Source organism: Symphodus melops, assembly GCF_947650265.1.
Source record: "Symphodus melops genome assembly, chromosome: 23".
NCBI lineage: Eukaryota > Metazoa > Chordata > Actinopteri > Labriformes > Labridae > Symphodus > Symphodus melops.
The window spans coordinates 13,113,016-13,128,707 of record NC_136713.1 but is presented as its reverse complement, the minus strand read 5'-3'; the positions used below and the strand labels follow the sequence as shown (position 1 = coordinate 13,128,707).

Genomic DNA, 15,692 nt, shown 5'->3' with positions numbered 1-15,692 from the left:
ATCCTTAATTATGATAGATTTTCCAACAACGCCACCCCAGACTTCCTGGGGAAATATTACAGCCTGAAGGCACGTAAGTAAGTATATTAAGAGTAGGCAATCGGTTCCATTTAATTTCCAAAACTTTATTTTGCATTGGTAGAAAAACATTTAATTTCAATGCAGTCACAATTGCTGTGGGACAAAATACATTTAAAAAGCGGCAGATGCTCGGGCCCAGAGCCCGCCGTTCAAAGTGTCAGGTTTGGAGACACGAATGCGCAGAGCGCAAGCACCCCAATGGCGCGCGAGGAGCAAGGCAGAGCAGAACGAAGGAGGTAAAGGGCAAAGCAGCAGAGGCAACGTGCCAGTGCCACTGCAGACCACTGATGACACCTAAAGAAAAATACATTTGGATTACCAACTAAACTAAACCTGACAGCAACAGGTTACTCGCTAATGTGAGCCAGGAGTGCACAATGCAAAGCAATCTGCCTGGCCTGCAGCGTGGCTGCAACCCAAACGCTGGTTAGTGATCCCAAACATCCAGGGGAACCCAATTAAATGCCTTGGGAAGTGGTATGATGATTCCCTGTCAGACAAAAACAGTATCTCCAACACAGGGAAACAAGTCGAAGAATGGCTTATGAAGATTGACAAGTCTGGCCTGCCTGGGAAATACAAGTGCTGGATTTACCAACATGGCCTGCTCCCAAGACTCATGTGGTATCTCACCATATATGAGGTACCCCTATCAACTGTTGAAGAAATGGAGAGGAAGTTCAACAAGCACCTTCGAAGATGGTTGGGAGTACCCCCAAGTTTTACATCGTTGGGGCTCTACATAAGATCAGGCCAGCTCCAGCTTCCAATGTCATCAGTGGTTGAGGAGTTCAAAGTCGCCAAGTGCAGACTGTCATTGACATATAGAGACTCTCAGGATCAACTCACCAGGGAAGCAGGAGTCAGGACAAGATCTGGCCGTAAGTGGGCCGCCAGCACGGCGATCAACCAGGCAGAAAGTTCGCTCAGGACCAAAGACATCATTGGTAACCCTTGCACTGGAAGACAGGGTCTAGGAACCACACACTTCCAGCAGTGGTCAAAATCAACCCCTAGGGAAAGGAGAACCTTGATCCAGGATGAAGTCCGAAACCTTGAAGAAGAAGGGAGAAGAGCAAAATCCATCGAGCTCGCAACTCAGGGAGCCTGGACAAGGTGGAACCTCCCCAAGAGAACCATCACATGGAGTGAAATGTGGCGGCTGGAGCCCTTCCGGATATCCTTTCTACTCCGAGCAGTGTACGATACCCTACCGACCCCAGTCAATTTGCACAGGTGGGGGATGAGGGAGGACCAGTTGTGTAGGTTGTGTGGTGGAAAAGGAACAATGGCACACATCCTGTCAGGGTGCAAGACAGCACTGACACAGGGGAGATACAGGTGGCGTCACGATAGGGTGCTATCAGTGCTCGCAGACATCCTGGAGCAAGAGAGGAGGAAGAAGCAACCAGCCAAAACAAGACCGCTGTTCAGGACCATCGCTTTTGTGAAAGAGGGCCACAGAACGGCTTCCCACAACCAAGCCAGGCAGAATCTCCTGCAGTCAGCCCAGAGATGGGAAATGGTGGTTGACCTAGGGAGGAAACTCCACTTCCCAGAAGCAGTCCTGTCCACCACCCAAAGACCTGACACTATCATTTGGTCTCCAGAGGGGAAGAAGATCATCATGGTGGAGTTGACAGTGCCGTGGGAGGAGGGCTGTGAGGAAGCTGCAGAGAGGAAGAAAGCCAAATACCAGCAACTTGCCCAAGACTGCCGGGATAAGGGGTGGACAACATGGCTGTTGACAGTGGAAATTGGATGTCGAGGATTCCCAGCTCAATCTGCGTGGGATCTAATGACAAAGATTGGGCTGAGAGGCCACTTGAGGAAAGCAGCTGTTCGTAGACTGGGGGAAGCAGCAGAGAGAGCCTCCTGTTGGCTCTGGCACAAAGAGAGGACACAAGCTGGAAGCCTGGAGGAGAGGGGCAGTGACCTGGCCAGTCACTGCTGACCCGCCAACTGGAGGGTGTTGTGGTTAAGGGTCGAAACACCCAGTGAAGGTTGGGGACCACCTGAAGACCTCTCTTCTAGGCCAAGGCTTCACCCATTGGGAATGGGTGTATGTTTGCATAGTAGATGTGTTATACAAATAAAAAGCGGCAGATGCTCGGGCCCAGAGCCCGCCGTTCAAAGTGTCAGGTTTGGAGACACGAATGCGCAGAGCGCAAGCACCCCAACGGCGCGCGAGGAGCAAGGCAGAGCAGAACGAAGGAGGTAAAGGGCAAAGCAGCAGAGGCAACGTGCCAGTGCCACTGCAGACCACTGATGACACCTAAAGAAAAATACATTTGGATTACCAACTAAACTAAACCTGACAGCAACAGGTTACTCGCTAATGTGAGCCAGGAGTGCACAATGCAAAGCAATCTGCCTGGCCTGTAGCGTGGCTGCAACCCAAACGCTGGTTAGACAGTCACTTTTAGAAATTCATCAGGCACAGAAAAGAGATTGGATTAAGGAGATTGTTACCTGCGTGAGAAGTGTCACGCTGCGCGCACAAAAGAGGTGCAGAAGCGACGGAGCGCAGCGGTGCGGGGCTCGCAGCCAAACAGCGGCACTATAAACATTATAGAACAACGGCTTAATAAATGGGATTTGGAAGGATTATTTTATGCATTCGGACATGAAATGGGATCTAGCTGGAGGACAAGGCAGCCAATACGGAGGACCCAGAAGAGCGTGAGGTCAAAGGGGAATGAATGGGAATGGGAGTGCTTAAATAGTCCAGAGCGACAGGTAAAAGCACACCCAGCACAGGTCTCCAAAGGCCGTCTTACCACAAAAGCATGCATTTCGACTCCAACACACACACACCACAAGGCCGATAAGCACACCTTAACGTGATGCTGTCCGTGGTGCTGCAAGTCGGTAAACTATAAAGCACTTCTCAGCACCTGGTGAAACCGGTCACTTGTTGGCTGAATAATTGAAAGCATGGGCATTGGAGAAAACTCAAACATTGACATTTTTTAAATAAATTATTGGATTTGCTCTTATGGTCACTGATGAGCGTCAGGGAAGCGAATTAAAAGAGAGTAATATAGACATTAGTGAAGGACATGCTCTGTGATTGATTCAATCCCTTTTAACAGGAGGGAACCAAGAACTCTACATTTAAAAAAAAAAAAAAAAAAAATACAATTCATTTTAATGATTGATCAATGAAAGAGAGTGAGAGAGAGAGCGAGATCTAATAGGCTACTTATATTATTATTACGTGATTGAAGTTATTGTGTTTTAATTGTATAGTCACTTTGTCCAATTAAACAATTTATAACATAACAATTAAACACTTAACACATTTTGTGACAACAAATGAACAATAACACAATAACAATAACTTTCAACATAAGTTAAACACATTGAATAAAAAACATTTAAAACATATATACATTATTGTATCATTCTTCCCCCTCCTTCATCTCTCCTTCCTCTCCCTCCACCTGCCCCTGCTTCCCCTCGTCCTCGCCCTCCTTCTTCCCCTCTCCTCCTATTTCTTTCCCTGCCGGAGCCACTTCTACCACCTCCCCCCCTTTAACTAAAATAACTACTGGAAATGGGAGGAATGTCATTTGTGGCCATAAATCCCCCACTTCTCCTCAGAAATAAGGGGCATTTCCCCACTCTCCAAGAGAAGATGGAGCCACTCCGGCTGCCCTGGCACATTGTCTGCCCCCAGGCAGTTTGCCTCCTGGCTGGTGCTGGCCTCCTGATGGCAAGAAATAAACACAAGTTAAAACTGCCTTTTTCAAGACAGTGATTGGTGGAATTCCCAAATCCTCTGGAAAACAGCTAATTTGTGTCTCATGGCAAGCTATTAATCAAAACTTTAGTTTTTTTTTTTTTTTTTTTTAAATGACCGCTATCTCCAATGTTTTTAATTCTGAATAAAATGGATACCCATTTTAGACACTGTCTATTACATATTGCTCCTTTCATTTTAGTTGTACACAAACCTAAAATAGTTGTTTATTTTTTGAATCTGTACTTTTGAAAAGTTTCCCTCAAATCTGACTAAAGTCAGCAAACACGCAGGTGAAATGAGACATCAGCAAAAATCAGAGGAGTGGAGTGTCTGTTAGCTCCATTTCCTCCTCGTAAAATCAAGAACAACTACTATCTAAATAAGAGACTTAATAAAAACCTACCACTATTTCCGTGAATTGAGTCGAGTGGGATTTAGTCCCAAACCCAGATTCTCGGGATCTGAGGTGGGTGACCTCCACCCACAGGGCATAGGGCGACCTCCCTCCACAGACTGACACCAACCCTGTGATTGTCCTTAAATAAATAGAACAACAGTATTGTGTTTTATGGGGCTTTGATCCAGTATGCATACATTTTAAATAACGACAACCCATTTTAGATGTAAATCATTCCACAATGACAGGATAAATGAGTTACCTAAACAGGCTAAACATTAATATTCATATTGAAAAATAATTAAAGCATTTTTATCAAAAGTGCTGCTATGTATAGTTGTCTACTGCATTCCCCTTCCTAATTTCCCTTTTATTCAAATCTTTGCACATGTTCTCTCAACCTCTGAAATGATGACTCTGACTTCCATCAGTACATTACAGGTGCTTTTATTCTCTCTATTTCACTCCAATGCTGAAGCTGTCCTGCTGCTAACAATAAACAATAAGAGGCTGAGAGTGACAGAGAGACACAGGGTCAATGAGAGACAGATTCAGAGCAGTTACTTAATATAATATATCTAACTTACTTGTTCCAGGACAATGTCTCTGATGGGGACCTTGTCCCTACCCATGCTGACTGCTCGAATGGTGGACACCTGTATGGAAGAAATATTTTGTTGGTATTAAACATTTAACACGCAAGTATTAAAAAAAATCCTCTCTATGTGTGTGTATGTGTGTGTTATACTGACCTCCACCACCATCCCCTTCAGGGTGAACAGGCCCGGCATCCCCCTGGCCTCTGCCCAAGCCTTTTATTAACTATTGTGGTTTATTGTGAGGTTTATTCCATATGGTGGGGCTGTCCCATGAAGGGAATATCCCCGGAGGACGTAGCCCGAACCAATAATAAATTTCAGGGTGCATGATTCAAATATTGTGACTTTTTTAACAGTCTCCCCATCACTAATGATGACTGCCCTGTTTTTTTTATTTACTGAGGGGCAAACAAGCCCTCCCTCAAATACCCATGAAAGGGTTTTCGTGATTTGTTTTTCTAAAATAAAAACAATGTGCAGGGGTGGGGGAGTGAAATTGGGGCCATGGCGTTGGCCGCAGACAGCGTTTATCTTCATCTGTATGAGAATAAAGAAAAAAGACATTTTGTTAAAAAAAAAAAACTTGAGAAAACGTCCGCTTTCAACATGAAAGTAGTAATCATTTATAAATTCATTTTAATTATCTATAATTAATTCAATTCAATTAAAAACACTATTTGTCCCCAGGGGGGCAATTCAAAGGCACAGTTAATGAATGACAATGCTGGTTTACAAAAATGACACAAAGAAAATAAAGAGTAGACAAAAAGTAAAATGTCAAAATTCAATTAGCTTTGTACATTAAACATAGAATTAAAATGATATATTAAAAATACAATTCAGAAATAATTAATAATTAACTATAATTAATAATATCTTAATTTAATGTTAATCTATACTATACTTTAACATATATAATACTATCATATAACCTGTCCCTTTCTTTTCAGACCTCCACCATTTTGTGAATTCTTCGTGTCTAATTCACAGCAGCCAGCCTGGCTTTTTTTTTTTTGGGGGGGGGGGGGGGGGGGTGATTGGCCAAAGCTACTGTTACTATGCGACATCATTATTTGCCAGAACCCAGAGCCTTGTCCTACTGTACTTTGTGAGACGGTCTTTTGCTGAGACCATGTAATTAGCCAATGGCTGTGAAGATAACCTTCACATAGATGGATATGACCTTGAATCAACTCTTTGTTAATATGCTAGCTTGTCTCTGTATTTCCACATTTACTCGTTCATAATACAATCCTCTCTGTTACATAACATGTGGCAATTAATATAAATAGTTAATATATTGAGCCGTTAGGAAGATTACATTGAACTATTGTAAAATCAAACCAGTGTTTGAGTGAAGTCAAAAGAGTGAGAACTTGCTTAATTTCAACTTTAACTTCTAACTTTGTTTTCTTGGATTTTTCTCGACATATAAATATTACATATCTTAATCTGTATTATATTCTTCCCAATGAATATACAATATTATATACACATAAGACAATAAGCTAACATTTCTAGCATAAAGGCTATAATTAGAAAATCTTCTCCTTACCATTGTTTCTCTCTCGATGGATGATCAAAGACTGACAGGTGCCTTTCAGCAGTTGAGAGCAGGACAGACCGTTTGTACACGATTTAGATATAAAAGTGACGCGCACGCCACACTCGTTGATGTTTGCACAATTGAATGAGCTGCTTTGTTTATTTGATTATTTGTCTGAATTGTGTGAGATCAGGGTCAAAACATGCTCCAGAGTTTATATTTAATACTCTCAGGGGACTGTCACACACAGCCTGATAGTCTCTCTTTCCCCCTCTCTCTTCGGTTCACACAAACACGCACCCTAACTCACTCTGCATTGTGCGCATTAGAGCATCATTTTAAACGACTTACAAACATATATTCAACATTTTCATAAAACAAATGAAATAAAGTCAAAAATATGGTAAGAATGACTTTGATTGCAATAAATGCACTGTCCAGCTGCAAGCTGCGCGCGTCCTCCACGCGTCATTCTGTTGGAAACTCTGTGTAACATATTATAGCACTGTAATAACAGTAGCCTAGTTTTTTATTTTTTCATGGATGGAATAAGGATGGATTTATAAAAATAGAATAAAGTTCCATCTCAATTATTGTTGGTCACTTTTACAGGTTTTCTATTTGGTGGTAAAAACCAAGGACATGAACCTGATCATGAGTCTGTTTCCAGGACATTGAAGTGAGGATACATACAGCCTACATGGAGGAGGACTGTACAACTATAGCCTGTAAACACTCATAGGTGAACTTTGAGTTCTGTGTGGACATTTAGTCTTCTGATGGACATAAAGCTGATGCTCATCAGTGTGTCTGTATTTGGGCTTTTCTGTGGTTGTATACAGTTGAAAGCCTTACATGGCAGTGCTGTTTTAGCCATTTGTTATTGTCCATGTGCTAGACATGGTCTACATTGTTATAATTATTGTACTGACTATTTGTTTTGCTTGTTAGCAATGTTTTCCTTTAGAAATGTGTGAAATTTTACTATGTAAATCTTTAAACGCTGTTTTCTCAAAAGGGTTTTTTTCTTATACTCCGTCACATAAATCTCCACTTCAGTAGCACTTACATGCACCAAACTTTCCAGTTTTATTCCTAGGTATATTCTGCAGGGATTTACAGAGGGGTTTGTTGATGTATCATTCATAGCCTGATTTATGTAACAGTTTATTCCTAAAAACAGGGCGATAATCGATTTTTTTGGTCTGTTGATAGTATTTTCTGATTTATGAAGTGATAAAAAGACATATCTTAAATCCCTTTGTATGTAATATGTTAACTAAATGAAAAAATAATTTTGAACCTGGCCATTTCCAATGTTCAGATTTATATCCCCCCAATGTATGCAAATTATTAGTGCTTATTTCATTAAATAATGCCTTATTTGCATATTTAAACATAATATTTCAGAAAACTTGCAATATTAAAAATATCTTTCTTAACGTAAGTAATGAACTGTAGAAGTTTCATGTTGATATCTGTGAGTTAACTTTTTTTACCCTCTTCACCTGTAGTGTCTCGCCTTAATGTTTGTGCATGTTATTGACTTCCTCTGTTTTTTAATCTGCACCCCAAATGTCTGCATTGACGGTTTAATGTCTGTTGTCACACCTCTGGCACAACTGTACATGCATAAACAACACGTACTACTTGAAGCTCAGCACCTTCCTCGGGATCAATAAAGTCAGTCTGTCTGTCTTTGTCAGTCTGTCTGTCTGTCTGTGCTCAAAAAAATAAAGGGAACTCTTTCTCTGTTCCCTACCCTATATGATATATGTAATATCATTAAATAACGTATTAAATTAATTTCTTAGCCTTAATCTTTGCTGCTTTAATGTTTGTGCATGTGTTGCTCCCCCGACTTGGCCTAGGGGGTGCCAGGGAGGAGAGTTTCAATAAATCCTGTATATGAATACAAAAAGGCAACAAAGTTTAGCTGTGTTCATTTTAAACAAAACACTTTTTTTATAACTTACATTACATTATCACATAAGACCATACACATATGTCTTAACAGATATTCACACATAAATCACATCCATTAAGTTTATATAAACCTCCCTTCATTAAACATAACATGAAATGTACAGCTCTCTGTGATTTATATATTGTTACTTGAACAAAACAACCCCCTTTAAATGTCTTTGTAAGCTCACGTGTTCTTCAATGTTGCCATGTGCAACAAACATATTCTTACCGACAACATTCACAACACTCTTGGTCATTATACTGACATTCATGCTTGTGGTTTTGCGGACAATAAACCCACCTGTATATGAATACAAAAAGGCAACAAAGTTTAGCCTCTGGCACTACCCCCACCTCAAACACAACTGTACATGCATAAACAACACATACTACTAGAAGCTCAGCACCTTCATCGGGATCAATAAAGTCAGTCAGTCAGTCAGTCAGTCGGTCTGTCTTAAATTAATTTCAGACATGCTTTTGACATGCTGTTGTGCAAATGGATTAGACAACAGATGGAAATTATTCACAGATTGATGACAGATAAGAGCAACCAGGCTAGCTGTCCGTTTCCATAGAAACGTAAAACGACTTGTTTTCAATTAATTTACATCTGTTCACAGTTTAAAGGCATTTTCATTTGCTAACGCGGTTTTGTGGCAGCTTGGATTTCATCTATTTCTTTTTCTTTCATCGTTTTGCAAAGACGATGTCGGACTCCGTAGTTTTCTCTGGTCCTCTCCCTAATTTGACCAGTGATGACATGTATAGCCGCATGTCTTCATTCAATCGCTGGCTATCGAGGTGGTGTCCAGTAAACGATGTGGGCTTCATAGATAACTGGCAGTCCTTTTGGGGAAAGCCTGGTCTGCTAGCTAGAGATGGCATCCATCCTACTCTGGTTGGTGCAGCTCTATTATCTAGAAACGTAGCAGAGTTTATTAGACCCTGACAACTCATCAGAGTTCAGACCAGGATGCAGAGCTGCAGTCTTACACACTTCTCTGCGCTTCCTTTAGATCTGTTTACCTGCCACTATAGCTGTCCTTGTGACTGTAAATCTAACTGTAACTCAGTTAGATCTTCTTATAGCTGTAACCCTACTTATACTATAGATACTGTGTCTGTTCTCCGCCCCACACCTGTCATAGGCAATTCCAGCCTCAATAAAAGAGGCGTAAATCATAACAATTTAGTCAAAATCAAAACTACAAATACGATTTGGCAAAATAATCTAACAGTTAAATGCGGCTTACTAAACATTAGATCCCTAGCATCTAAATCTCTCCTGGTAAATGAGCTAATATCAGAGAATCATATTGATCTACTTTGTTTAACTGAAACCTTTCTCAGGATGAATATGTTAGTTTAAATGAATCCACCCCTCCCAGTCATTTGAATGCTCATATAGCTGGAGACACTGGTCGAGGTGGTGGAGTAGCAGCTATTTTTAATTCTGGTCTTATAATTAATCCTCGACCAAAGCTGAATTATACCTCTTTTTGAAAGTCTTGCACTCAGTCTTTTACATCCAGTCTCTAGTCTCTAGTTTACCGCCCTCCTGGCCCATATTCAGAATTTCTATCTGAATTCGCAGAATTTCTATCAAACATAGTTCAAAGTCAAGTCAAAAAGTCAAATGAACTTTATTTATCCGTTAGGAACTTCATTGCAGGGAAAGCGCCAGTACAGAACACAACACACACAACATTCACTCTTTAAAAATTAAAAATTCTGATTGTCATGAAGTCCCTAATAAATAGCTTAAAGACAACAATAGATTAAAAGCAGTGGTAAATTAAGTGATAAATAAATTAAGTAGTAAAAGAAGGTGATCACAGTCTCTGTCAGCCATTTAACAGACGGATGGAGGTGGGGAGGAAGCTGGAGCTGGCCCTCTTTGTCCTCAGTGGGAGCGCCCTGTACCTGCGCCCTGAAGGCAGCAGAGTGTAGTGAGGGTGCTGTACCTGCGCCCTGAAGGCAGCAGAGTGTAATGAGGGTGCAGGGTGTGTGAAGGGTCAGTGGAGATCTGGGTGCCTTTGCTCAGGACTCTGGTGTTGTAGATGTTAGTGAGTGACTGCTGTTCCTGACCAATGATTTTACTGCTTATTTTGATGATTTTACTGAGAGTGTTGCGGTGAGTGAGAGTGAGTGAACCAAACCAGGCGGTGATGTTGAATGTGAGGATGGATTCAATGAAACATTTATAGAAAACTGCCAGAATGGATTGGTGAACCTGAAGTTTGCGGAGCTTACGGAGAAAAAAGAGGCGCTGTTGACATTTAGAAAAGATTTGTTCAGATTTGAGTTGAATGTGAGTTTATGGTCGATTATGGAGCTGAGATACTTATATGAGGTGACCTTATCGATTATTTCATTATTGACTGTAAGTGAGGGTGTAGTGAAATGGTCATGGTGGAAGTATATGATCATTTCTTTAGTCTTAGATGTGTTCAGATCTAGACAGTTGTCCCTGCACCACAGTGAGAATGAGTCCAGTTCTGTTTGCAGTAGTCCCACAGTGTTTGTGGTGTCCATGATTACTGTGTCATCTGAATACTTGATGCAGGTTATTCCCGGGGTGGTGCTCCTACAGTCGTTAGTGTACAGAGTGAAGAGAAGTGGAGAGATGACCGAACCTTGAGGTGAACCGGTTGATATTGTTCGAACAGTGCTGAGGTGACCATTCACCCTGACCCTGTCCCTCTCTGTGAGGAAGGAGAGGACCCAGAGAATGATGTGGGGGTTGGCATCCATCCGGAGCAGCTTGCGTCCCATGAGGTGTGGTTGCACTGTATTAAATGCGCTCGAGAAGTCCACAAACACCAGGCTGACGTGGGACTTGGGCTTTTCCAGGTGGGTTATGGCACCATGCAGCAGGGTGAGTACAGCATCATCCACCCCTCTGCGTGGCTGGTAAGCAAACTGCTGCGGGTCAGAGTGCACCCCTACATCGGCCTTAGCAGTGATAGAATAATTGTTGTAGGTGATTTCAATATCCATGTGGATGTTGTTAATGACAGTCTTAGCACGGCTTTCATGTCTCTATTGGACTCTATTGGCTTCACCCAGGGTGTAAACAAACCTACTCATCGATTTAACCACACCCTGGATCTTGTTTTAGCTTATGGTATTGAAATTAACAATTTGTGTGTTTTTCTGGAAAATTCTTTATCAGACCATTTCCTAGTAACTTTTGATTTCTTTTTACCAACCTTAACTCCTCTTAATAAAAAAGTGCTCTCTAGAAATTTAAATGATAATGCTGTAGCTAAATTTAAGGAAGCTATTTCAGCTGCCTTTGTTTCAGTACCATCCTCTAACCTAGTTGAAAACTCCTATAATCACTTTAGTCCCTCTCAGTTAGATCAGTTTGTAGATAGTGCGGTGGATTCACTTAGAGTTACTCTGGATTCAATCGCCCCCCTAAAACAGAAGCCAATCAAACGACAGAGATCAGCTGCATGGTAAGACTTAGAAACCCGTACTCTAAAACTAACGTCACGTAAATGTGAAAGAATTTGGCGCTCCACCAAAATGATTGAATCTCGTTTAATTTGGCAAGATAGTCATAATAGATATATGAAAGCTCTACGGCAGGCCCGCACTGCCTATTACTCGTCTCTTATTGAAGAAAATAAAAACAATCCTAGATACCTCTTCAGCACTGTAGCCAGGCTGACAGAGAGTCATAGTTCATTTGAGCCATCTATTCCTTTAGCCCTTAGCAGTAATGATTTCATGAGCTTTTTTAATGATAAAATTCTAAACATTAGAGACAAACTTAGCAACTTACTACCTTTACTTAGTGCAGATTCCTCCTATATTTTCGATTCGGCAGAAACGGTTCCAAATTCTGATACTAACCTCGACTGTTTTTTTCCAATTAACCTCTCAGAACTAAATTTGATTATTTCTGCGTCTAAACCGTCAACCTGTCTTTTAGATCCAATCCCAACCAAGCTGTTTAAGGAAGTCTTTCCCCTAGTTAGCAGCTCCATACTAGATATGATCAATATATCTTTAGCGGCAGCTTATGCACCCCAATCATTAAAAGTAGCGGTAATTAAACCGCTCCTTAAAAAGCCTACTCTTGATTCAGGAACTCTAGCTAACTATAGACCTATATCTAACCTTCCTTTTATCTCTAAGATCTTAGAGAAAGTGGTAGCTAATCAGTTGTGTGATTTTCTCCACAACAACAGCTTGTTTGAGGAGCTCCAGTCAGGATTTAGAGCTTACCATAGCACTGAGACTGCACTAGTTAGAGTAACACATGATCTTCTGTTAGCCTCAGATAGGGGACTTCTAACTGTGCTCGTCCTGTTAGATCTTAGTGCTGCTTTTGATACAATTGACCATCAGATTCTGTTACAGAGACTAGAACGATTGCTTGGAGTTACAGGGACTGCTTTAAGTTGGTTTAGATCCTATTTATCAGACAGATCTCAGTTTGTGCATGTTCATGATGAGTCCTCTATGTACACCAAAGTTAGCCATGGAGTGCCTCAAGGATCAGTGCTTGGTCCGATTTTATTTACATTATATATGCTTCCTCTAGGTAGTATTATGAGAAAACACTCCATAAACTTTCATTGCTATGCAGACGATACTCAGCTCTACATAGCAATGAAGCCAGAAGACACCAACCAGCTTCGTAAACTAGAAGCCTGCGTCAAGGACATCAGGACCTGGATGACCAGAAACTTCTTACTGCTTAACTCAGACAAAACTGAAGTTATAGTGATTGGACCTAAGAACCTTAGAGAGACTTTCTCTGCCGATATGACGGCAGGATATGTCCTTTGATTCATACATTAAACAAATTTCAAGGACAGCTTATTTTCACCTTGGTAATATCTCTAAGATCAGACAGATCCTGTCACAAAATGATGCTGAAAAATTAGTTCATGCATTTGTTACCTCCAAGTTGTATTACTGTAATTCTATTTTAGCAGGGTGCTATGGTAAATCTCTAAAGACCCTTCAACTCGGCCAAAACGCTGCAGCTCGTGTTCTGACTATAACTAGGAAAAGGGACCACATTACTCCTGTATTGGCTTCTCTCCATTGGCTCCCTATAAAATCTAGAATAGAATTTAAAATCCTTCTGCTCACCTACAAAGCTCTAAACGGTCAGGCACCATCCTATCTTAAAGAGTTAATTGTACCGTACTATCCATCAAGAACATTACGCTCCCAGAATGCAGGCCTGCTCGTGGTGCCTTTAGTCTCTAAAAGTACTATGGGAGGTAGAGCCTTTAGTTATCAGGCACCGCTCCTTTGGAATCGTCTACCAGTCGGGGTCCGGGAGGCAGACACACTAGGTACTTTTAAGAATAGACTTAAAACTTTTCTTTTTGATAAATCTTATAGTTAGGGCTGGCCTAGAACCAGCTCATAGTCATGCTGCTATAGGCCTAGACTACCGGGGGAACTGGCACCAGGATCTCTTTCTCCCTCTTTCTCTCCCAGCTTTCATGTCTTATTACTGCTTGTCTCTATCTTTATATTCTAACCTCTCCCTTTTCTGGGAGCTCCTGAGCTCTCTTAGGTTCCTTGGGACTGTTGGTGAGGATGGCCTGGCCAAACAACCCCCCCCCCCCCCCCGAGGATGGCCTGCCCAGACCCCCCCCCCCCCCCCAAACCTATCCTATCCTATTCTTCTTTCTGCATCTTGTCCCATTTTCAAGCCCAGCACAGTTTAGCAGATGGCTGTTCCGTCATGAGCCCGGGTCTGCTGAAGATTTCTGCCTGTTAAAAGGAAGTTTTTTCTTGCCACGCTATGATGGATTAAGCTGGGCTCTTGTAATATAGCCATCAGTAAGGTCCTTTACCTGCTTTTTGTAAACATAACAATGAGCATGGTCTTGTTACCTGCTCTTTTGTTAATGTTAACAGACAAACAGTAAGGTCCTTTACCTGCTTTTGTAAAGTGTCTTGAGATAACGCCTGTTATGACTTTATGCTATATAAATAAAGATTGATTGATTGATGATCAGGAAATTGAGAAACTTTAATTATATATATGCCCCCCCCCCCCACACACACACACACACAGACTCACACACACTGCATTAACATTACAGAATAAAAACTAAAATCCATCAGAAAATAATAAATTATTATTCCACAAAACAAGTTCTGTCTTGATTTAGATTTGACAACATTAGACATTTAAAATAATCAGCCTGTTTATTATCTGATGTGTGCGTATCTCTGTCTGCTCCTGCTGCGCGTGCATTCAGCGCACTCAGACTGAGACTACAGAGACTGTGAGAGGACGTTGCTATCGTAATGTTAGCTGCAAACAGTCTATGCTGCAAACACAGAGAGAGTGAACGGAGAAAAGCCGACCGTTTGACCGGATCACGTGTTCCCGACCGGGTCGTATGGATCACGGATCAACTGTGTGCTGACTAAAAGTTAAAAGGGGCGCGCCACGCTTGTGTGTGTGTGTGTGTGTGTGTGTGTGTATGTGTGTGCATTAGCGCTTAAGTGTCAGTGTTTAAGAGTCAGAGTGCAGCAGAGAGAGGAGCAGGTAGCTGCAGCTACATTACACGTATTTTATACTCATAGCAAAGTTTTGATAACGCAAAAAGAAAACTAAAAGAAAACTAGACGAGGCCTCGAGGCAGCAAAAATTCCTCGATTAATTTTTGTAATCAAATTATTCGAGTTATTCGAGGAATCGTTTCAGCTCTAAAGGTAACCAAATCTTATTAGAGTTTATTTAAATCAACATTTTCTCCTCTTTTAGAACAGTGCGAAAACAACATTAAACAATGGTCAATTTTGCCCTTATCTCTTATTGGTAAAACAAACTCTGTTAAGATGAACATTGTGCCTAAATTTCTATTTGTTTCAAGCCGTACCTATCTTTATACCACAATAGTTTTTTAAGGACATAACCGGATGATCTCCTCTATAACTGCTCCAAAAGTTTCTTCTTCTGGTACAGACAAGCCACACTCCAACTGATGTTTGACCAATGTTTATTATTTTCCTTTTGTCAGCAAATACCATGAAAAGCTAAAAATGAAGTAAATGAAGACACAAGCATTTATGAGCAAAAATAATTGTACAAAAGTTAAACAAAATGTACTTTACCAATAAAAATACAATTACATATCGTGTGCGTCTTCTGACCAGAAATACAGTATTTGCAGTCTTTAAACATTCTTCACTGATGGGGTGCCTGCCTGCCTGTCCGCCCACCCTCACACAAGGGGGCGATTGTGTTCCTTGTCAAATTCCTCAGCTGAACTTTAACTTTATTTGTCCCCGGAGGGTGACAAGTCCGAACAATGGCAGCAGACAGTACAAGGACAGCAGACATAGTCCTGTTTCCTG

General features: G+C 41.3%; 1 protein-coding gene and 1 long non-coding RNA gene across 2 annotated transcripts in view; both read right to left on the bottom strand.

Annotated features, from left to right (window-relative positions):
- The window catches only part of LOC306818909 (NLR family CARD domain-containing protein 3-like), a 112,825-nt gene that overhangs the window by 84,953 nt on the left and 12,180 nt on the right, over positions 1-15,692 (bottom strand). The window lies entirely within an intron of this gene.
- LOC306818922 lies at positions 3,722-5,043 on the bottom strand. Its single transcript, XR_013778401.1, has 3 exons — positions 4,979-5,043; positions 4,233-4,882; positions 3,722-3,793 (listed from the first exon to the last, which is right to left on the bottom strand). It is a non-coding gene; the product is annotated as an uncharacterized lncRNA (long non-coding RNA).